Source organism: Zingiber officinale, chromosome 1A, assembly GCF_018446385.1.
Source record: "Zingiber officinale cultivar Zhangliang chromosome 1A, Zo_v1.1, whole genome shotgun sequence".
NCBI classification, from domain to species: Eukaryota; Viridiplantae; Streptophyta; class Magnoliopsida; order Zingiberales; family Zingiberaceae; genus Zingiber; species Zingiber officinale.
In genome coordinates, this window is record NC_055987.1 from 75168091 (window position 1) to 75194599 (window position 26509).

Below are 26509 nucleotides of genomic sequence, written 5' to 3' on the forward strand. Positions count from 1 at the left end.
TATCGTCATGTCGGACTAAGTCCACCTGCAGGGTTTAACATGACAATCCTTATGAGTTCCTCTTGGGGACATTCTCAACCTATATTACTAGGACATAGTTTCCTTCTATAATCAACAACACATACTATAAGTGATATCATTTCTCAACTTATCAGGATTATTGATTTATCGAACTAAATCTCACCCATTGATAAATTAAAGAAATAAATATCAAATATATGTGCTTGTTATTATATTAGGATTAAGAACACACACTTCCATAATAACTGATGTCTTTGTGTAACACCCGACCCTCCTCGCTACTAGTCTGTGAGGGCGGAGCGCTACTAGACTACTAACTTTACTTAACTATCCTTGTTCACATGTTGATAGAAATTCCTAAAACTCTCGGAGAACTCAAAACATATAATTAACTAGCAGCGGAAGACTAAATGACTCATCTAATACATTCTACTCAACTCTTTGTTAATAAATTCTTATGCTAAATCCCAAGGCTTCTATAGTCCAGGCATCACACATCCATCCACACCTCCTTGTCGCCTTCCTTTACTATAGCTTTTCCTTTCCTTTATCTGCAGTAAGAGGAAATTCATCTATAAGCAAAATTGCTTAGTAAGCGCTATCTAACTCACAAAACTCGAGTATGCATGTAAGCTAAAAGAAATCTAGAAACTAAATGCTCATCTAATAGCAAACGAAACATAACATACTGAAATACTAAACATGTAAGCAAATCTAAACAATATGTCAGTATATAAGAAAGCTAAACTTGCTGAATTTTAAACTTATGTGAAACTTATTTCTTTTGTTTGAAAACTTATACATTAATACTTCAAAATAATAATCAACTTTCTTCTTGGGCTCGACAACTGTACTTGCTATGCGCGCATCCCTAACTAGACCCGAGATAGCTGGTCCCGAATCTAGTAGGGTTTACTAGGTTATCTAAACTTAGGGACGACTATGGGAGCCCAGCCCAAGGACAACTGAGAGTACTGCATACTAGGTTATCTAACCTAGGGACGACTATGGGAGCCCAACCCAAGGACAACTTAGAGTCCAGTACAGTGCCACTGATAAAAGTAAAATACTTGTTATCTTTTAATACTTCTAATATATAATGCATCGACATTTTAACGAGCACCTTGTGTGCCAAAATCCCTAAAGTCTTGACTTTGGGATCTACTTAAGGCCTTGGCCTTTTTCTTTCTTTTCTTTATCTTTCTTATACTTGTTAATACTTCTAATAAAAGAATGCTTCTTTAAAAACTGAAATGTTTAAACAAATTCTAACTTTGAAATGCATAAACAAAAATCTGCATACTATGCTAATCAAAATTCTGCATACTATTCTAATCAAGATTTTGCATTCTATGCTACACTATTTATGCATACTATGCAAACATAAATTCTGCACTATGATACTTAACCAAACTGCACTATAATCTTTTTCTTTAAAAACTACATTATAAGTTTCACAAAAAATCTGCACTATAAACTTTAAAGAAATCTGCACCATAAGCTCTTAAGAAATATGCACTATAAGCTCTAAAGAAATCTGCTCTAAAGAAATCTGCATTTTAAGCTCTAAGAAATCTACACTACAAGTTTAATTAAAATCTGCACTATAAGCTTACATAAAAATCTGCACTATAAGCTTGATTGAAATCTGCACTATAGGCTTAATTAAAAATCTGCACTTATAAACTTAATTAAAATCTGCACTATAAGCTTAATTAAAAATCTGCACGATAAGCTTAATTAAAATCTGCACTATAGGCTTAATTAAAAATCTGTACTATAAGCGCTTAATTAAAATCTGCAATATAAGCTCTACATAAAAATCTGCATTATAAGTTTAATTAAAATATGCACTATAGGCTTAATTAAAAATCTGCACTATAAGCGCTTAATTAAAATTTGCAATATAAGCTCTACATAAAAATCTGCATTATAAGCTTAATTAAAATCTGCATTATAGGCTTAATTAAAAATCTGCACTATAAGTGCTTCTTATGCTTCAAATTCAAGAAGAACAAAGGTCCGAAACTACTCCTACTGCAGGTGAGAAGCACTTACCTTGATTCTTGGACTCACAACTGAACAAAAGTGCTTCTAGGACCTTGGTCGGCCGCCGGAGATGATGCCCTAACTCCCTTTCATTTTCTGCCCGAGCTCCGCCATCGTACGTAGAAGAGAAGGAGAGAATGGTTTAAGTCACGGGAAAACAGAGCATCAACTTATCCCTTTTTATAACTTAATATTTCTGTTAACTCCTTAAATAAATTCGCTATCTTTTCTAAACAAACAAATTCAACATCAACTTATCCCTTTTATAGTCCAATATTCTGTTAACTATCTTAAATAAATTCGCTATTTTTTCTAAATAGACAAATCCAACATCAACTTATCCCTTTTATAATATTCTGTTAACTATCTTAAATAAATTCGCTACATTTTCTAAACAGACAAATCCAAGATCAACTTATCCCTTTTATAATCCAATATTCTGTTAACTATCTTAAATAAATTCGCTACCTTTTCTAAACAGAAAAATCTGTTTGCCCACCTGGTCTGCCGGGTTTTGACCGAGTCAAAGGTTGTGGTTTCAATTCTCAGCTTGGACATTTTTTTATCGAAACTTCCTTCGTTTAGTAAAAATACCAAACGACCTCCAAAAATTACATAAAAATACTCTAAAAATCTCTAGAATATTTCTAAAATATTTTTAAGAATTTTTAGAACTCCTAATGAGGAAAATTGGGTCGTTACACTTTGTTCCTTTATATAGTCAGTATAAAAGAAACGACCTCTAATGGTCCTACTCAATACACTCTAAGTGTACTAGTGTAATTATATAGTTAAGATAAACTAATACCTAATTACACTACGACCTTCCAATGGTTTGTTCCTTTCCATCTTGGTCGTGAGCTACTGTTTATAATTTATAAGGTACTGATAACATGATCTTCTGTGTGTGACACCACACACCATGTTATCTACAATATAAATTAATTGAATAACTACATTTATCATAAATGTTGATATTTGACCAATGTGATTCTTATTTCTAGATAAATGTTTATATCAAAAGCTAGGCTTTTAATATACATCCTAACAATCTCCCACTTATACTAAAATACTAAGCTGCCAAATCTGCTGCCATACATCTGATTCCCAACCCTTCAACATGCCCATCAAAAGCTTTTACCTTAAGGGCCTTAGTGAAAAGATCTATAGGTCATCATCTGATGCAATCTAGGTAGCAACAACTTCTCCTCATTTATACGATTTCTCGTATTGGGTGGTACTTGCGCTTTATTGTGTTTACTTGCCTTATAGACTCATGGTTTCTTCGAGTTTGCTACTGCACCACTATTATTACAATAAATTGTAATAATCTTTGGGCAAACCAAAAATCATATCTAAGTCTATTTTGAGGTTATTGAGTTATTTAGCTTTTATGGCTACCTCAGAGTCTTGCCATATACTCAGCTTCTATGGTGGAGTCCAGAAAAATACCTATGCTTATCACTCTTCCATAGTTATGACTTTACCTCCTAAAAAAAATACAAAACCCCCGAGGTTGACTTACTATTGTCCCTATCCGATTGGAAGTCAAAATCCGTGCAACCCACAGGGACCAAATCAACTGCCTTGTAAGCTAGCATATAATTTCTAGTGCCTTTAAGGTACTTCAATATATATTTTACTGCAGTCCAATGTCCTTGTCAAGGGTTACTTTGATATCTGCTAACAATGCCCTTGGCAAAACAGATTTCTGATCTCGTGCATAGCATACATTAGGCTTCCGACAGCTGAAGCATAAAGAACTGCCTTCATTTCCTTTATCTCCTTTGATGTCTACAGAGACATTTCTTTAGATAAAGTTACTCCATGCTAAAAAGGTAAGAAACCTTTCTTGGAGTTTTGCATGCTTAAAACGAGCAAGGATTTTTTCGATATATGAAGCTTGGGATAAATAAAATATTCTTTTCTTGCGATCTCTTATTACTTTGATCCCAAGAATATATACATTCTCCCAAGTCCTTCATATCGAATTGTTTGGACAACCATACCCTTACTTCTGACAACATTTTGATATTGTTTCCAACTACTAAAAATGTTATCTACGTATAGTACAAGAAATACCACCACGTTTCCATCACACTTTTTGTATACACAAGACTTATCCGGTTACTAAATAAATCCATAGGTCTGGATTATTTTGATAAACCGGATGTTCTAAGACCTTGAAGCTTTACCTCAGTCCATAGACTGATTGAGCTTGCACACAAGATGCTCTTTGCCCTTTGCAATGAACTCTTCTGGTTACTTTGTATGGATGCTTTCTTCATGACTTCCATTAAGGAATGCTGTCTTGACATCCACTTGCCAAATAGATAAAAGAATCCAGATAGACTTAAGCATGACTACCAGTGAAAAAGTTTCCTTTTTCATCAAGCCTTGCTTTGAAAGTTTCCACCTTCCTGTCTATCCATCTTTTCCTATTATAGACCTATATTTACCCAATGGATTTTACACCATTTGGTGGTTCTACAAGCTTCCAGATTTTATTAGAATCCATATATTCTAATTCTATATTCATTGCCCTTTGCCAAGATGATGCATCTTTATCTTGGAGTGCTTCATCATATGTCCGGGATCAGACTCATGTTCATTTGGGATCAAGTCCAAAAACTCTCCCAAAACATGAATCTTTTAGGTTTGCTTGACAACCCTCCCACTACGATGAGCCACTGTCTGTGTATCATTTATGATACGTGTTGCAGTTTCTTGTGATATTTCATTTTGTACAGTTGGTACTAGGTTAGATATGTCATTTATTATTTCTTTAAGAACAAATTTACTTATGGGCACGTGGTTTATTACATAGTCCTTTTCTAAAAATCGGTTATTGATGCTAACAATGACCTTCTGATTTTTAAGACTATAAACCTACTTTCATTTCTCTAGGATAACCCACAAACAAGTAAATTCCTGTCCAACTTATCATTATCTCTCTTCAGCATATGTGCTGGACTACCCGAATCCGAATATGCTTCAAAATAGGCTTACGCTTATTCAGCAATTATATGAGTAGAGAGTTCTGACTTTGGAAGGTACTATATTCACTTCCGTTTCCAGAGTATATCCTTAAAATGAATTTGGTAATAACTCATCATCAATCTACTTATTTCCATAAGAGTCCTATACCTTCCATTTTCTACACCATTCTGTTAGGGTGTAACAGGTGCAGTTAGTTGGGATTGAATCCCTACTTCTGATAAGTGACTCCTAAATTCTCCCAAGAGGTACTTGCCACTACGATCTCACCGCAGTGTCTTGATATTTTTACTTTGATGTTTCTCCACATCAGCCTCGTACTCTTTGAACTAATCAAAGCACTTAGACTTGTGGCACATCAAGTAAATATATCCGTATCTCAAATAGTTGTCTATAGACGAAATATTTGAAACAATCTCTTGCCTGGATAGTCAAAGATCTTCACAAATCAAAATGAACCTATTCCTCTATATCTTTGGTTCCAAACCCCTTAGACTTAAAAGCTTTTTGGTTATTTTTCCTTCCAAGTAAGACTCGCAGGTTGAAAAATTTACCTCTACCAATGAACTCAAGAGTTCATTGATTATTATCCTTTGAATCCTACTCAAGTTAATATAACCTAGCCTTAGATGCCAAAGATATAATTGGTTCATTTCCGAAGGTTGCTTTCTCTTAAAGTTAGAAGATGTGTTATAATTTCCATTTGTTGCATCGTGGGAGTTATTGGATTATAAATTGTCAACTAACATACCAGAATAGATAACTTCCCTATTTTTCTTGATTACAACTTTGTTATCAAAATAGACACAATATCTATTCTATAATAGTTTAGAAACTGAAATCAGGTTCTTTCTAAACTTAGTATGTAAAGACAATTTCTAATAATCCATATTTTATTCCTATTAGAGAATAAACCTCTCCCACTACAACAGCTGCTACTTTTGCAGTAATACCCAAGTGGACGGTGTTTTTATTTTCATTTAGTTGTCGGGTTTCCTGGAAACCTGCAATGAATTGCAAACATGATTAATGGCATCTGTATCTACACTCCAGGTTCTAGTAGATAACACCACTAGACATGTTTCAACTAATGAATTAAATACACCTAAATTGTTCTTAGTTCTAAGAAGACAGTCTACCTTAATGTCCAAGTCCTATTTCCAATCATTACAATTGAGACTACTAAGTCTTTTCTATAGTATAACAACTAGGGGATTGACAAACATTTTAAATCCTAAGAATCACAAAAATATTTGGTCAAGATCAATTCTTTTAAAATTCCTATGAATTTTGTATGCCACGATAGTGTGGACGTATACAAAATCAAAAAAGAGATTTTATCCATTAATTTTATTATCTCGTCAACTTTACTTTATGACGAATAAAATTAATAGTTGATCTGTCTTTGATCAAATATTTGGTCAAAACTTTTTGAATTTAGAATAACATTGATTCCTCAAACAATATTATTTAAATTCACCAACACCTCAAACACCGTGAATTTTGCATGCCACGATAGTGTGGACGTATACAAAATTTAAACATTTGTAAGAGGAGGGTTTTACCCATTAATTATCTTGTCAATAAATCTTTATGACAAAATAAAATTACCTCAAACACCGTGAATTTTGTATGCCACGAAAGTGTGGACGTATACAAAATCAAACATTTGTAAGAGGGGTTTTAATTTTATTATCTTTTCAACCTATTTATTTGACAAATTAATAGTTGGTTTTCTTCGGTCACACAAATAATAGCAGTGACTCCGATGAGGAGGATACTATTAGACGTGCCTAAGTGTATACCATTACTTGACACTAAGTCCATTAATAAGATTGTGCCCCTTCCGATGGGGAAGATCACACACTCTTAATTAACTTCCTATAGTCATCCAAAATAGAAGTTTAAGCTAGTGATCCGCAAACAAGCTCATCCGATATGGAGGAAGGCACTCAGAGCCAACGCGCAAGCTTGTTGCATCACTTATAAACTAGTAATGGAGACCGTGAAATTTATTTAAAAATAAATCTCTCTCCCACTTAGTTATTTAAAGTGAGGAATTTTGACTATGCTAGCCTACTTAGCATACATACTAACAAGCACACACAACACAGCATAAAAAGCAATAAATAGAAAAAATAATTTTCAACTCTTATGGCTTTTATCTATTACTGTCCTCCGTGTGTCGCCAACCCAAGCTGCTGCCATCTTTGGCCACCGCCACCGGGTCTAGTTGTCACATCCATCTTGCTCCTTGTTCCGCTGCGCCTCTAATCCTCAAAAGGTTCCACGCCTTGCAAGATTCGATCCGCGACATAAATAGAATTTTACATTTTTCGATCCTATATTCCTCGAAGGAATGTACATGTAAACTAGATCGAACATAAAATAAAATTTACATCCATCGATCCTATATTCCATAAAAGGAATGTACATGTAACTAGATCAAAAAATAAAATCCTAATAAAACTAAATACAGCTCCTGCTGTATTTTATAATACAATCATGCACATACAATAAAATGCCCTTGACATGTCCAAGAGTCCAATCACACACATAATAACTATAAGCCATAATAGTTGGATCCTGCATCTACAAAATTAGCACATCCTACTATTAACCTGTCAAAATTATGTATGACATGTGCATAATTAAACTAATACCAAATACACAGAGGCAAAACCCTAGCTCTAATACCAATTGTTGGTTGCTACTCTAAAAACCTAATGGTTCCACTGTACAAAAATTTTGTACAAAGATCTGAACCTTTTCCTAGCTACCATGTGTTCTTTTAAATTAAATTTGGATCGCCTGCGGAACTTAATGTAACACCCCAAATTTCCTCAATTAGAGTCCTAAAAGTAATTTAAAAATATTTAAAAATGTTATAGAAATATTCTAGGGATTTTTAGAAATTTTTAGAGTATTTTTGTGTAATTTTTGGAGGTCGTTTGGTATTTTTACTAAACGAAGGAAGTTTCGACAAAAAACTATCCAAGCCGAGAATTGAACCCACGACCTTTGACTCGGTCAAAACCTCGCTGACCAGGTGGGCAAACGGATTTTTCTTTTTAGAAAAGATAGCAAATTTATTTAAGATAGTTAACAGAATATTGGATTATAAAAGGGATAAGTTGATCTTGGATTTGTTTGTTTAGAAATGGTAGCGAATTTATTTAAGATAGTTAACAGAATATTATAAAAGTGATAAGTTGATGTTGGATTTGTTTGTTTAGAAAAATTAGCGAATTTATTTAAGATAATTAACAGAATATTGGATTATAAAAGGGATAAGTTGATGTTAGATTTGTCTGTTTAGAAAAGATAGCGAATTTATTTAAGGAGTTAACAGAAATATTAAGTTATAAAAAGGGATAAGTTGATGCTCTATTTTCCCGTGACTTAAACCATTCTCTCCTTCTCTTCTGCGTACGATGGCGGAGCTCGGGGAGAAAACGAAAGGGAGTTAGGGCATCATCTCCAGTGGCCGGCCAAGGTCCTAGAAGCCCTTTTTGTTCGGTTGTGAGTCCAAGAAGCAAGGTAAGTGCTTTTCACCTGCAGTAGGAGTAGTTTCGGACATTTGTTCTTCTTGAATTCGACGCATGAGAAGCGCTTATAGTGCAGATTTTTAATTAAGCCTATAGTGCATTTAATTAAGCTTATAGTGCAGATTTTAAGTAAGCCTATAATGCATATTTTAATTAAGCTTATAGTGCAGATTTTTAATTAGGCTTATAGTGCATATTTTAATTAAGCCTATAGTGCAGATTTTAATTAAGTTTATAGTGCAGATTTTTAATTAAGCTTATAGTGCAGATTTTTATTTAAGCTTATAGTGCAGATTTTTGGTGGAATTTATAGTGCAGATTTTAATTAAGCTTATAGTGCAGATTTTTAATTAAGCTTATAGTGCAGATTTTTAATTAAGCCTATAGTACAGATTTTAATTAAGCTTATAGTGCAGAATTTTATGTAGGCTTATAGTGCAGATTTTAATTAAGCTTGTAGTGCAGATTTTTAATTAAGCCTATAGTGCAGATTTTTAATTAAGCTTATAGTGCAGATTTTTATATAGACTTATAGTGCAGATTTCTTAGAGTTTAAAATACAGATTTCTTTAGAGCTTGTAGTGCAGATTTTTGGTGGAATTTATAGTGCAGATTTTTGGTGGAACTTATAGTACAGATTTTTGGTGGAACTTGTAGTGCAGTTTTTAAAGAAAAAGATTATAGTGCAGTTTGGTTAAGTATTATAGTACAGAATTTATGTTTGCATAGTATGCAGAAATAGTGTAGCATAGAATGCAGAATCTTGATTAGTATAGTATGCAGAATTTTGATTAGCATAGTATGTAGATTTTTGTTTAAGCATTTCAAAGTTAGAATTTACTTAAACATTTCAGTTTCTTTTTAAAGAAGCATTCTTTTAGAAGTATTAACAAGTATAAGAAAGATAAAGAAAAGAAAGAAAAAGGCCAAGGCCTTAAGTAGATCCCAAAGTCAAGACTTTAGGGATTTTGACACACAAGGTGCTTGTTAAAATGCCGAGGCATTATATATTAGAAGTATTAAAAGATAACAAGTATTTTACTTTTATCAGTGGCACTGTGTTGGACTCTTAGTTGTCCTTGGGTTGGGCTCCCATAGTCGTCCCTAGGTTTAGATAACCTAATAAACCCTACTAGATTCGGGACCAGCTATCTCGAGTCTAGTTAGGGATGCGCGCATAGCAAGTACAGTTGCCGGGCCCATCAACAGTTTGATTATTATTTTTATCTATTATGAAAATAGTTTTCAAAACTTCACAAATCAGTTTTAGATTTATTTTATTCACATGCATATTCGAGTTTTGTGAGTTAGATAGCGCTTACTAAGCAATTTTGCTTATAGTTGCATTTCCTCTTACTGTAGATAAAGGAAAGGAAAAGTTATAGCAAAGGAAGGCGACAAGGAGGTGCGGATGGATGTGTGATGCCTGGACTATAGAAGCCTTGGGACCTAGCATAAGAATTTATTAAGATTGCCATTTATTAAGAATGCATTCGATGAGTCATTTAGTCTTCCGCTGCTAGTTAATTGTATGTTTTGAGTTTTTTTTAGAGTTTATGTATTGATCTTTACATGTGAACAACTCTAATTAAGTAAAGTTAGTAGTCTAGTAGCGCTCCGCCCTCACAGTCCAGTAGTGAGGAGGGTGGGGTGTTACACTTAACACGTTTGATCCAAAGTTTAATCTATTTGTTCTTTTAGGTTTAGACTCGGATCTCCTGCGGAACTTAACACGTTCGATCCAAATCACCTAGGTTATTAATTTCATTAAATATTAATTTCCAAAATTGGCTTCCAGTACTGACGTGGCGAGACACATGACCTTCTTGGATATGGGAACAACCACCACCGACTAGACAAAGCCTTTTAAGGAAAGTTAATATTTAATTTCCTTAAATAACTTTAGGTCAACCGAAAAGAACAATCAAATCACAAGGAAAAGAAAAAAAAAACAAAACAAAACAAAACAAAACAAATTCAAAATACTACAATCGCATGCCTCTTGTATTTGGTATTATTTCCAAAAATAACTAGTATGATGCGGAAAGGAAAAATACTAGTTATACCTTTTAGAAAGACCTCTTGATCTTCTACCGTATTCCTCTTCTAACCTCGGACGTTGTGTGGGCAACGATCTTCCGAGATGAGAACCACTAAGCACCTTCTTCTTCCTTACAAGTTTCGGCCATCAAAACTTCTCCTAGGATGAAGAGGTTCGGCCACCACCACCATGCTCCAAGGGATGCTAGAAACAAAACTTTCTTTCTCTCCTTCTTCATCTTCTTCTCTAAACTTGATCCGGCCACCATATGAATCTCCACAAGAAGGATAAGGTTCGGCCATCAAAGAGAAGAGAGGAGGAGAGGATGGCCGGCCACACCAAGGAAGAAAAAGAGGGAGAAAATAGAATAGAGTTCTTCACCATGAAGCCTTCTCTACCCCCTCTTTTATAATCCTTGGTCTTGGCAAATAAGGAAAATTTAATAAAAACTTCCTTAATTCTTTTTCCATTGAAAAGGAAAATTTATTTAATTAAAACAATTTTTCTTTTCAATTTACAATGGCCGGCCACACCATAAAATTTCCAAGCAAATAAAATTTTAAACACAAATTAAAACTTCCTTATTTGCTTCCGGAAATTTATAAAAAATTTCTCCAATAATTTTTCCCTTCATGATTGGTTAATAAAAATAAAATTTTATAAATTAAATCTTTCTTTTAACATGTGGATAAAAAAAAAGTTATCTCTAAAACTTAAAATATCTTTTAATCTACAAATAAGGAAAGATATTAAATCTTTTCTTAATCTTTTATAGAAACTAATAAAAGAGAATTTTTAATTTTTAAACTTTCTTTTAAATAATAAACATGATTAATAGGAAAGTTTTACCAAAATTAAAATCAACCTTTTAATCTACAAATAAGGAAAGAGATTTAGCTCTTCTCTTAATCTTTTATAGAATCTTATAAAAGGAAAAATTTAAATTTTTAAACTCTCTTTTAAATCATGTTATCCGCATAAGAAAAATTTTTAAAATTAAAATTCCTTTTTATTTTAATAGGGCCGGCCACCTAAGCTTGAGTTCAAGCTAGGGCCGGCCACATGAATTCACCCATGAACCAAACCATGTCCGGCCCTAGCTTGGTCTCCAAGCTAGCTTGGCCGACCCCTATAGGATAGGTAAGAAGGTGGGTATGTGGTGGGTATAAATCTCTATATACAAGAGGCTACGATAGGGACCGAGAGGAGGAATTGATTTTAGTCTCCCGATAAAATTAAGCATCCCGTGTTCGCCCCGAACACACAACTTAATTTTATCAATAATAATTCATTCCACTAGAGAACTATTATTGAACTACCGCACCAATCCCAAATTACATTTTTGGGCTCCTTCTTATTATGAGTGTGTTAGTCTCCCTGTGTTTAAGATTTCGAATGTCCACTAATTAAGTGAGTTACTGACAACTCATTTAATTAATATATTAGTCCAAGAGTAGTACCACTCAACCTTATCGTCATGTCAGACTAAGTCCACCTGTAGGGTTTAACATGACAATCCTTATGAGCTCCTCTTGGGGACATTCTCAAGCTAGATTACTAGGACACAGTTTCCTTCTATAATCAACAACACACACTATAAGTGATATCATTTCTCAACTTATCAGGCTTATTGATTTATCGAACTAAATCTCACCCATTGATAAATTAAAGAAATAAATATCAAATATATATGCTTATTATTATATTAGGATTAAGAGCACACACTTCCATAATAACTGAGGTCTTTGTTCCTTTATATAGTCAGTATAAAAGAAACGACCTCTAATGGTCCTACTCAATACACTCTAAGTGTACTAGTGTAATTATATAGTTAAGATAAACTAATACCTAATTACACTACGACCTTCCAATGGTTTGTTCCTTTCCATCTTGGTCGTGAGCTACTGTTTATAATTTATAAGGTACTGATAACATGATCTTCTGTGTGTGACACCACACACCATGTTATCTACAATATAAATTAATTGAACAACTACATTTATCATAAATGTAGATATTTGACCAATGTGATTCTTATTTCTAGATAAATGTTTATACCAAAAGCTAGGCTTTTAGTATACATCCTAACACGAACAAGAGCCAAGGTAGCATATGGCCGTGTGGATTCACTCGGTCGTGTTACAATTGTGTCACGACCAAAGCAAGGGCCGTGTCTAAAGCTATAAAAGGGTTTTTTCTCCCCTTTTTACCAATCTTTGGCTTGGGGCTCCCTACCCCCATTCCTTGGAGAAAGGTTTTCCCCCTTGGGGGAACCTGAGATCGTCCATCTTCACCGATTTGTCCATCTCTAGAGTAAGGGATCACCTCCAAAGATGCCACACTTCAAGGATAAGCATTCTCTTCTCTCTCAATCCTTGTTTTGAGTTGTAGATGCTATATTTATCTTCTCTTAGTTTTATCTCTCTTGTAATGGAGTAGATCTCTAGATCTAAGATGTAGGAAGTAGTTATGATATGATGTGATATATGAACTATGTATTTGAACATTTTCTTACACTATGATATTTTTATACCATGTTCTATATGCATTGTACCTTGTATGTATTTGATGAAATATGTGTGAGGTCAATTCATGTAGATGTAGGGTTTTGTTAACCATGTAGAGGAGAGGCCTTAGATTATAAGACCGTGGGACCTTGTGACAGAATGCATCCCTTACTTTCTATGGCATTTTCTTGAAACGAGGATATATTCCCTATAAGGAAAATTAATTAGAGTTTGGAGGGTTCTCCCAAATTAATGTTAGAAAGTAAATTAGATAACTCTAGGAACGTATGACCGAGGGGTCCTAGTGATAGGAATTTTCTCTTAACTAGACTTCCTAGATTACCTCTTATATTTAATTGTATTAATCTACCATTAGAAAGTAAATTAGATAACTCTAGGAACATATGACCGGGGATTTCTGGTGACAAGGATTCCCTCTTAACCGGACTTCCTAGGTTACCTCTTTACTTGATGGTGTTAGAGCTTGGGTAAACTCTCTAGTGCAACCTACGTGGGGGTTATGCTAGGCTTTAGTTATAATCCTTGCATGAGTATAAGCATAGAGTTCGATAGATGAACAATGTATAAGGACATTAACTAGCATCATAATGAAACTGAAATCCTAGAATCTATCACACGTCGCTCACTTACTCTCCCTCTCTCTATTTCCTCTTTCTTTAAACCTTCTCTTACCTCTTCTCACCCTCTTTTCTAGTATTTTTGAACCAACCTTCTATTGTCTAGATAATTCACTATGTAAAGTTAACTAGTACTTAATCAACAGTCCCTGTGTGATCGATATTTTTATTACTGACGATGTAGTCGTGCACTTGCGACTTCGTAACTGATACCAACTAAAACGATCCTAGATCCTACTTTAATTAAATAATACTGGTTTTTATATATTCATTAATCATATGAGTTGTATCATAGCATACCTACCATACACCATTTTAAAACTAGTTTACCATTAAAATAAAATCAACCGCAATTAATATTCATCATTCAGAACCAGTATGAATAAAAATTCATAAAACCAATCTAAACATCATAAAAATTAAGAAATAATACTTAAGCATTTAATTAATTAATTTTTCTCTCTCAAAACTCTAATAAATCATAAAAATATTATTTTATCATAATACGAAAAGTAGCATGATCCTCGAGTATGTACTGCGGTGGCCCAGTCCAATCAAGCGTCAGAGCCTCCAACCTCATTACTGCTATCACCTACAACCATCTGAACCTAGTGAGTCTAATGGCTTAACACGTCCTAACAAGTCATAACAAATATTACATACACAGGCACATGCATCATTAAAAATACTTTTACTAACATACATTTAGCTTAAAATCATGAACATATGTATTTATCATAAATCATTAAAAATCTTGATCATCATTTATCATTTCCATATATCATAAAGTCAACATTATATCGTATAGCTTTTATCATCATCATATATTGTAAAATCTTTTTCAGGTGATATTTGTTTGTGACTAGCTATCATCATATGATCAATATAACAATCTTAGCTGTAAAATCATGGTGCCTACCAGCGGAGCATTAGCAACTCTCATAATTAAGTCATGCCCTAATATGGAAATCCAATATGAAACCTGAATCATACCCATATGGACTCCTCTAAACCTCAAAATACCTTCTGCCCTTCGGACCCTTCTCGGCTCTCAAGGAGACTCGATCCACTATAGCCCAAAACTTAATCCAACTTGAACCTAGACCTAGCTAGCCTTGGCTAAACCACGACTAAGCTTCCTAGGGACCCTACTGGAATCACATGAGCTAGCCCTTGGCCTGCATACAACCCATGCACCGGTCCATGTAGAAAATGCACCAAGTATGCGATTAAAATCGTACGATCTTCCTAGCATGGCTCGATCCTTCCACCTCTAAACCATACCTGTCCTAGCCCATCTATAACTCTCTTTAGGACCCCCATACGTCAACCCAAGAGCCGACACACAACCTTCCCTCATAGCTTGGACAAACTGAAACCCTAGCTCCCATGCAATCCCCAATCTGGTTTGATCCCTTCTAGCTTCTATACCAAACCAGTTCGGACACTCTCTAGGACTCCTAGAAACCATCTAGATCATACCCCTCTGGTCCCTAATGGTAGAGACCCTTTGTATATCATATACACTTCAAGAACATGCAAGACCCTTTGTATATCATATACACTTCAAGAACATGCAAGAAACTTGGTTAAATCATGTAAAAATTGGAAAAACATGAGTAAATACATAAGCTATTGGTTTTTCATGCATAATATCATAAAAATGCATAATATTATTTGAATGGTGCAAAATAACAAAAAAAAAGGAGAATAGTTTAAGAAGTGCATTGCGTTTAAAATGTTCGAATTTTCAATCCTTGGCGCGAGGGAATGAAGAGGAGCGTTCAGGGAACGTTTGGCTTCACTTTCCTTCCCCAAGAACCCTCCAAAATATTAGGTTATAGCTGCTTAAGGTTCATGGCTGTTGTTCCTATAGGGCACCCTAGGTTTTTGTTCTAATTTTTGTGAAAATCACCCTATAGAATAAGCCTCGGTTTGTAATTAAATAGGTGTTAGACAATTAGGCCCACTAATGCTAGCCAAAATAGGCCCACTAGGACCCTTATTTTGTAGGCAAAAATATTCATCTAGGAAAGTTTCCAAAAATAATTCTTGAGTCATTAGAAAGTCCCCCGTTTTGATAAAAATGTGTTCTCGAATTAAAACAAGACTCGACTCGTAAAATAATTCAAATCTACTAATTTTCATAAACTTAATATTCATTTAATCCTATTTTTTAAAAATAAATGTAATTATTTAATAATATTTTTAAAGAGTTCTTGATCTTCTTTCCTAGGCCAAGCATCGATAAATCTTGAAAATCCTGAATTCATGCAATCATGTTAAACTTTATCATTTAAACCTTTAACCATGCTTAAAATATACCATTAATGCAATTAAAATAATTTAATTATCATATTTTATCATTTATTAAATTTGCATGCATGTGGTTTATATAAATGGATTTTGGACATTACATGTTATATGTGAAAATGATAGAATGCCCCTTTGAGATGGAGTTAGGTACTACGGAAACATATGTCAATTTTTCTTAATACCGAGCATACCTTTGAGACTTGATATTGGAAAGAGGGGATGAACCTCATGTATGACAAGTAAGTGCCTAGCGTTGGAAATCTTGGGAACACAATGAAATGATGACGTGGCTAAAGACGAAACTTGAAAACTCTAGCAGCAAACTATGCACTTTGCACATAAACTTTATTGTTAGGCTTGGTGAAAAACTTAAATGTCTTCACTTAATAATAATACTACATGATAAGATTGGATGGGCTTGTTGGAATTAAGAGATGTGATTCACATGGATATTGATATTTGCTTGAGGACAAACAAAGGATTGGTATGGGGGGATTTTGATGTGTTCATTTTATATAATGTTTTTATCATAATTTGACACGCATATCATTCCATTTTATATGCACATACCTCATGTTTTCATCTATTCAAGCTTCATTTGTTACTTTTCTAGTTTGGAGAACTGTTCATGTGTATTTTCTTTGATAAGGTCTGAAAGAGAGTAAAAATGGAGATAAATGAAGTACTAACGTTCCCGTGGAGAGTTCCAATGCCTTCATAGCTTCTGCCATGGGCACCCCATGCCCGTGGCAAACTCTGACATTAGCCGTCTGATGTGTCTATTTTATATAGGGATTTCTAGTTAGCTTTGATGCATTTCTTAACCAACTTTATGTGCAATTAACTAATGCTTTCATATCTTTATGCTTCATTTCAATTTATTTCCAATTTGTGGTACTGCTCTTGCATATTTCCCATGTTTGTGTGTGAAACAGAATGAAAACAAGGATTATTTTTTTTTTTTTAATTTTTGCCATAAGTCAAAATTGATCTAATAATCTCTCCTGAGAAATTTATTGATTCTTCAAAATTTTTCTTGAAATTAGTGCAACACCACTCAAGCTAGTTTTTTGTCTTATTTTCTTACCACACTACTAAGTCTTGGAACAAGTTTCATTATTTTTATCTTCACAAGATCTTCACTAAATAGCCCATCAAGAAGGCTACAGTATCGCATGCCCACCTCTTTTCTCCAACAAGGATTTCAGTTACTGGAAAGGCCAGATAGAGTATCACTTGAAGATGTAAGTGGAAATATGGATCATAATCCAAATCGGATTTACATTTCCCACTAAAGACGGAGTACTCACCCTGTGACAAATGGGATGCACCAATAAGAAGGAAGGTTGAGGCTGATGCAAAAGTGGCATGTACTCTCCCATGTGGACGAACAAATGAACATCTTGATCGGGTTAGAAAATTTAACAACGGTAAGGAGTTTTGGGAAAAATTAATCAAGTTTCATGAGGTTCCATCAGGCTCAGAAGACTCCAATGAAGAACACGAGCAAGCGAGCTTCCATGCTCTACCAGTATAAGTATACATTACCAAAATCGAGTTCGAGTCCGAAATCAGAGATGAATCAGAAACTGAGTTTGAGAGAAGACACGAATCCATATCCATTTTCGAAGGGCCTAACAACACTGTAAGTTCTTCTCAACTAGATAAGTTACATAATTTAATAAATTATCTGATGCCTAAGCTAGCAAAATCCAACATCTGGGACTAGTCACTCCAAAAGGATGTAACAACCCTTAAGGAAGTAACTAATCCAAGTCCCTAGACTGATCCTGTTCAAGCTAGAACTTCAACTTAAGTCCAATAATTTGAGGAAGAAAATTCCAACTTGAAAAGTAAAGTCAAGGAACTTAGTAACTCGTTGGAATGGTTCACTTTAGGTTGTAAGAATCTGGATCTGATCCTTGGAAAATAAAGGGCCCTATACAACCGATCCAGACTCGGATACAAGGCTAAACAATGATTTTAATCGTATTTATTGTTAGAATGTATACTAAAAGCCTAGCTTTTGGTATAAAATATTTATCTAGAAATAAGAATTACATTGATCAAATGTCTACATTTGTGATAAATGTAGTTGTTCAATTAATTTATATTGTAGATAACATGGTGTGTGGTGTCACACACAGAAGATCATGTTATCAGTATCTTATAAATTATAAACAGTAGCTCACGACTATGATGGAAAGGAACAAATCATTGGAAGGTCGTAGTGTAATTAGGTGTTAGTTTATCTTAACTATATAATTACACTAGTACACTAAGAGTGTATTGAGTAGGACCATTAGAGGTCGTTTCTTTTATACTGACTTTATAAAGGAACAAATACCTCAGTTATTATGGAAGTGTGTGCTCTAATCCTAATATAATAACAAGCATATATATTTGATATTTATTTCTTTAATTTATCAATGGGTGAGATTTAGTTCGATGAATCAATAAGCCCGATAAGTTGGGAAATGATATCACTTATAGTGTGTGTTGTTGATTATAGAAGAAAACTGTGTCCTAGTAATCTAGGTTGAGAATGTTCCCAAGAGGAGCTCATAAGGATTGTCATGTTAAACCCTGCAGGTGGACTTAGTCCGACATGATGATGAAGTTGAGTGGTACTACTCTTGGAGCTAGATATTAATTAAGTGAGTTGTCAGTAACTTACTTAATTAGTGGACATTTGTTATCTTAAACACAGGGAGACTAACACACTCATGATAAGAAGGAGCCCAAAATGTAATTTGGGATTGGTGTGGTAGTTCAATAATAGTTCTCTAGTGGAATGAATTATTATTGATAAAATTAAGTTGTGTGTTCAGGGCGAGCATAGGATGCTTAATTTTATCGGGAGACCAAAACCAATTCCTCCTCTCGGTCCCTATCGTAGCCTCTAGTATATAGAGATTTATACCCACCACATACGTACCTTTTTACCCATCCAATGGGGCCGGCCAAGCTAGCTTGGAACCCAAGCTAGGGCCGGCCAAGACCAAGTGGATGAGCCATGTAGGTGGCCGGCCAAAGCTTGGGTCCCAAGCTTAGGTGGCCAGCCACTAGAATATTAAAAAGGATTTTTATTAAAATTATTTCTTATGTAGATATCATGATTTTAAAAGAGAGTTTAAAAATTAAAAATTTTCTTTTATAGCTTTCTACAAAAGATTAAGAGAAGAGATTAATCTCTTTCCTTATTTGTAGTTTAAAAGGATGGTTTTAATTTTTGGTAAAAACTTTCCTAATTTGTAAATCATCTACATGTTTAAAAGAGACTTTAAAATTTGAAATCTTTCCTTATTTGTTGATTAAAGGAGGATTTTAAATTTTAAGAAAACTTTCCTTTTTAACCATGTTCATGATTTAAAAGAGAGTTTAAAATTAAATATTCTCTTTTATAAGTTTCTATAAAAGATTAAGAAAAGATTTGATATCTTTCCTTATTTGTAGATTAAAAGAGTTTTTAATTTATAGAGATAACTTTCTTTTTATCCACATGTTTAAAAGAAAGATTTTAATTTATTAAATTTCCTTTTTATAAACCAATCATGAAGGGATAAAATTATTGGAGAAATTTTTATAAATTTCCGGAAGCAAATAAGGAAGTTTTAATTGGTGTTTAAAATTTTATTTGCTTGGAGATTTTATTTGTTATGGCCGGCCATTGTAATTTGAAAAGAGAAAATTGTTTTAATTAAATAAATTTTCCTTTTCAATGGCAAAAGAATTAAGGAAGTTTTTATTAAATTTTCTTTATTTGCCAAGACCAAGGATTATAAAAGAAGGGGGTAGAGGAGGCTTCAAGAAGAAGGACTCTATTCTATTTTTCTCCCTCTTTTCCTTGGTGTGGTGGCCGGCCCTTCCCTTTCTCTTCTCTCCTCTTGTTGTGGCCGAAATCTATCATCTCTTGGAGCTTGGAGGATGTGGCCGGATCAAGGAAGGAGAAGAAGGAGAGAAAGCATGCATCCCTTGGAGCTTGGTTGGTGGAAAATTCTTCATCCTTTGGAAGTTCTTGTGCTTGGGCGAAACTTGAAGGAAGAAGGAAGAAGGTGCCTAGGTGGTTCTCATCTTGGAAGATCGTTGCCCACACAACGTCCAAGGTTAGAAGAGGAATACGGTAGAAGATCAAGAGGTCTTTCTAAAAGGTATAACTAGTAATTTTTCTTTCCGCATCATACTAGTTATTTTTGGAAATAATACTAAATACAAGAGGCATACGATTCTAGTGTTTCGAATTTGTTTTCGATATAGTGTTCTTTTGTTTTTATTTTCCTTGTGATTTGATTGTTCTTTTCGGTTGACCTAAAGTTATTTTAGGAAATTAAATATTAGCTTTCCTTAAAAGGTTTTGTCTAGTCGGTGGTGGTTGCTCCCATATCCAAGAAGGCCATGTGCCTCGCCACGTCAGTACTGGAACCAATTTTGGAAATTAATATTTATTGGAATTAATAACTTAGGTGATTTGGATCAAACGTGTTAAGTTCCGCAGGAGATCCAAGTCAAAACCTAAAAGAACAAATAGATTAAGTTTTGGATCAAACGTGTTAAGTTTCGTAGGCGATCCAAAATTTAATTTAAAAGAACACATGGTAGCTAGGAAAAGATTCAGACCTTTGTACAAAATTTTTATACAGTGGAACCTCTAGGTTTTCTGAGTAGCAACCAACAATTGGTATCAGAGCTAGGGTTTTGCCTCTGTGTATTTGGTATTAGTTTAATTATGCACATGTCATACATAATTTAGGCAGGATAATAGTAGGATGTGCTAACTTTGTGGATGCAGGATCCAACTATTATGGCTTATAGTTATTATGTGTGTGATTGGACCCTTGGACATGTCAAGGGCATTTATTGTGTGTGCATGATTGTATTATAAAATACAGCAGGAGTTGTATTTAGTTTTATTAGGATTTTATTTTAATCTAGTTACATGTACATTCCTTTTATGGAATATAGGATCGATGGATGTAAATTTTATTTTATGTTCGATCTAGTTTACATTGTTAGAGTGTATACTAAAAGCCTAGCTTTTGGTATAAACATTTATCTAGAAATAAGAATCACATTGGTCAAATGTCTACATTTATGATAAATGTAGTTGTTCAATTAATTTATATTTTAGATAACATGGTGTGTGGTGTCACACACAGAGGATCATGTTATCAGTATCTTATAAATTATAAACAGTAGCTCATGACCATAATGGAAAGGAACAAACCATTGGAAGGTCGTAGTGTAATTAGGTATCAGTTTATCTTGACTGTATAATTACACTAGTACACTCAGAGTGTATTGAGTAGGACCATTTGAGTTCGTTTCTTTTATACTGACTTTATAAAGAAACAAAGACCTCGGTTATTATGGAAGTGTGTGCTCTTAATCCTAATATAATAACAATCACATATATTTGATATTTATTTCTTTAATTTATCAATGGGTGAGATTTAGTTCGATAAATCAATAAGCCCGATAAGTTGGGAAATAGTATCACTTATAGTGTGTGTTGTTGATTATAAAAGGAAACTGTGTCCTAGAGATACTAGGTTGATAATGTCCTCAAGAGGAGCTCATAAGGATTGTCATGTTAAACCTCAGTGGACTTAGTCCGACATGATAATAAGGTTGAGTAGTACTACTCTTGGACTAAGATATTAATTAAATGAGTTGTCAGTAACTCACTTAATTAGTGGACATTCGATATCTTAAACACAGGGAGACTAACACACTCATAATAAAAAGGAGCCCAAAAATGTAATTTAGAATTGGTGCGGTAGTTCAATAATAGTTCTCTAGTGGAATGAATTATTATTGATAAAATTAAGTTGTGTGTTCGGGGCGAACACGGGATGCTTAATTTTATCGGGAGACCAAAACCAATTTCTCCTCTCGGTCCCTATCGTAGCCTCTTATTTATAGAGTACTATACCCACCTATACCCACCTTCATACCCATAAGAAAGGGGTCGGCCAAGCTAGCTTGTGGTTCAAGCTAGGGCCGGCCAAGCCTTGGTTCATGGGTGGCCGGCCCTAGCTTGAACCCAAGCTTAGGTGGCCGACCCCCATTAAATTAAAAAGAATTTCAATTTTAATTTTTATTATGTGGAAGATATAATTTATTACAGAGAATTAAAATTAAAATATCTTTCTTTAAAAAGATCTACAAAAAGATTAAAAGAAAGAGATTAGATCTCTTTCCTTATTTGTAGATTGGAAAGATATTTTATTTTTTTCTCTCTGAAAAATTATTCACATGATGAAAATTAAAATTATAGAAATTTCTTTTTATCAACCATGAAGGGATTTTAAAAGGAAATTTTATTTTTTAAAATTTCCAAAGACAAAAAAGGAAGTTTTAATTGTTGATTAAAATTATCCTATTTGCTCTACATGAGGTGGCCGACCACATACAATTAATTAGGAAAATTATTCATCCTTGAAGAATATTATTGTGGCCGGCCATCCTCTTCCTTTCTTCCTCTTTTGTGGTGGCCGTGTAAAGCCCGAAAAATTTCTGAATTTATTTTATAAATATCCTATGATTTTTCTAGATTATTAGGATATTTTTACATAATTGTTGGAGTACCGGAAGTAAAAAAAACAAATAAGTCACAAAATGGTTTACACGGGAATCGAACCCGGGACCCATCGGAGCCAACGACTTATTATGTGTTCCGGAAACCAAGTGAACCCAGCAGGGCCGTGCTGAAAGGATGGGAAATCAAATATATTTATATTTGATTTGGGAGAAATAACTATTTGATATAAATAGAAAACTTAAGTGGGATTGGTTTATGTTTTTTTGGTTCGGCATTTTCTCTCCTCACCGAAGCCTTTCTCTCCCTCTCCCGTTTCCTTCTCTCGGCGCAGCAAACAAAGCAAAGGAGACCTAGGGTTCCTTCCCTAGGATCGTGTGTTCACTTTCCGGCGACAACACCAACACGAAGTCGGTTCTTCTCCGCGAGAGGAACGCGAGGACGTAAGCGGTTCGTCGAACGGAGCAGTTTTTCCGGAAAACCTAGCGGATAGAATCGTAAGAAAACCTTGCGATTGAGGTAAGAATCTCCTCACCTGCAGTATAATTGCCCTCGCTTGTTAGTTTTGGCATTAGTTCAGTACTTTTCCAGTTTTCAGTCTTAGGGTGTGCTTTTAGTGCACACCAAGCATCCGGTAGAATGCCCAGTTCAGAAGGATGCACCAGTAGGCGTCCTAACAGCATGTAATATGTATTAGAAATATTTTATTCAGCTTATTATCAGTTATTACAGCTAAATGGATCAGATATCCATTGGGTGGGCTCCCACAGTAGCCTCTAGGTTCAGATAACCTAGCTCTAGGTTCAGATAACCTAGAACAGCAAAGTAAAATAAAACAGTATTCAGTATTTTACTTTTATTCAGTTGGCACTGTACTTGGATCAGATATCCATGGGCTGGACTCCCACAGTCGTCCCTAGGTTCAGATAACCTAGTAACCCTGCTGGATTCGGAACTTGCAATCCCGGGTCTCGTAGGAATGCGCGCACAGTAGGTACAGTTGCCAGGGCCCAGCAGCATGTTTAGTATTTTCATCTATTATTATATATAGTTTTCCAAATATGTAATCAGTGATGGAAACACTAACTTAGTTTCAGTTACAGTTAATTACCTCAGTTAAGTTTCATGATTTGAGTTCATGACCAGTTAGATGTATATGCATGACCAGTTCAGTATTCATGCTTAGTTTCAGATACAGTATGCTATGCTCAGCTTGTTTGTATGCCATGATCAGTTCAGTACATGTTTGTATGCCATGCCATGTTGCCATGCTCAGTTCAGTTTTTAAACCGCATGTTTTAAAAACATAAACGCATCGTTGCATGTTTTTGTGAGGTAGATGGTTTCTTACTAAGCTTCTTAGCTTACAGATGCTACTTTTCTTATACTGCAGATACCGATAAAAGAAAAGTGGACTAGCGGAGGCTGGAGGGCGATGCTACGATGATGTGTGTGTGCAAGGGGTCTGGAATAAAGATCCTTGGGATCTATACGCTTTTATTTCAGTTTTAGTACTTAACATGTCTAGTTTTATGACTTAGTCTTGTTACTAGGTATTATAGCTTAGTAAACTATGTCTTGTTTAGTTTATCATGTTTAGAACATTAGTATTTACATGCTAGATGTTTTTCATGTATCTAGTGCTTGTGTGTGTGATTTTCGGCACGAATTGTAACGACCCACCTTCTACTACTAGGCTATAAGGCGAATCGCTACAGTTGTACTGTGCTAAACTATACTGTGCGGAAAGCTGGGCTAATTAAAATTTTTGCTAACTAATTGATTCTTATAAACTAATCGCCTTACAGACCGATCTACTGATACTGGTACGGTCACAAGACCCTGGATCGGTCTGCTGTCCGATCCTGAAGCTTCATTGTTTTCGGGCCGGATCGGTCTACGCATCGATCCAGAGTGCCTCGATCGGCCCAGACCGATCTGGCTTTCGTGCTACCGTTGCGACTGATCGGCCGGTGACCGATCCTTAAACCCGCGTAATCCGGGTTCGCCATCGTTGGATCGGTCGGCGCATCGATCCAGCGAGGTCGGATCGGCGCATCGATCAGATAGGATCGGTCTACCGACCGATCCGTACCCAAAATCTCCTGGTTATCAGATATACCGGATCGGTCGCTGACCGATCCAGAGGATACAAGAGATATCAGATCCGTCTCGATCGGTCGGCACCGATCCAAAGCACGATCGGCTCGATCGGTCCGAGATCGATCGAGTCCGATTCACCCGAAAATCGACTTCGAGACTTCGTGCCAAAATACAATCTAACGACTACCTACTGCATAATAAACTATTCTAACAACATGTAATAACATTCTAACATGATTACTGACATTTTAAAACATTCTTTCATAGTTCAATGCGTTCCAAATCTAAATTGCATGAAAATGAAAGTATCAAAACTAATAAGCTGAAAGTGCTGAACGTAAATGCTAACGAGTTCTAATGCATAATTAAAACTTGTTAGATCCCTGAGATCTTTCATTCCAGTTCCACACACACACATCCTCATCTGCATTGACCTCCAGCCTCCACTGCTAATCCACTTTTCTTTTACCTGTATCTGCAGTATAAGAAAAGTAGTACCTGTAAGCTAACGCTTAGTAAGAAACCATCTACCTCACAAAATCATGCATACGATGCAGTTATGATTTGAAAACATGCTATTCGAAAATATTTTGAACAGGCTAGCATGGCATGGCATACAATCATAGAAACATGGCATACTGAACAAGTCATGGCATAGCATACAACTAATCATAAAGCTAACATAGAGAACTAAACTGAAACATAATACTGAGCTAAACTAAACTAAACTGAAGCTGAAATCAACTCAACTAACATAACTGATTTTGAGTTTGAAAACTAGTACATAATAAGTGAAAATAATAAACATGCTGTAGGGCCCGGCAACCGTACTTTGCTGTGCGCGCATCCCTAACTAGACCCGGGTTTGCAAGTCCCGAATTTAGTAGGGTTAACTAGGTTATCTAAACCTAGGGACGACTGTGGGAGCCCAACCCAATGGATATCTAATCCAGTACAGTGCCAACTGAAAGTAAAATACTGAATAGCTAATCTGTTTTGCTGAAACTAGGTTATCTGAACCTAGGACTAGGTTATCTGAACCTAGAGGCGACTATGGGAGCCCACCCATTGGATATCTAATCCATATAAGCTGAAATAACTATTTTACTGGTTTACATGCTTCTAATGCATTTATCTAAGCTGTTAAAATGCCTAGGTTGCATTTTAGCTGATCTAATCATTTTATCGAACACTTGGTGTGCCTAAACCCTCCTCTCCATTAGGGAATCGCTTCTAGGCACCCAACAGCGTCTATGATCCCCAACTGAAGGAGAATAGACGTATTCGGCCCATCTAAAAGCGCTAAACTAATCCCTAATTGGCGAAGAGAGCTAAATACACCCTAGGTATCGATAAAAATCTGCATACATCCTAACTAGAGCATAAAAACTCAAGCGGAAACTATTATACTGCAGGTGAGGGGTTTCTTACCTTCTAATCGTAATTTCTTACGATTCTATTCGCTAGAACTCCGGTGGAGGTGGTCCTCTCGACGATCCGCTCACGTCTTCGCGTTCCTCTCGCGGAGGAGAGCCTCTTTCGTGTAGGAGTCGTCGCCGGAAGATGGCCCTAGGGACCTTGGGGTTTGGTGTGCCGTGCGTGAGGGAGAGGAGAGGGTGGCGTCGGCGTTGAGGGTTTGGAGAGGGAGAAGGTTGTCGAACCAAGCAAAAATAACCCAAACCCACTTAAACCTTCTATTTATATTAAGTGGTTAATTCGGCTAAACCTAACTTAAATATAATCGTTCCCCT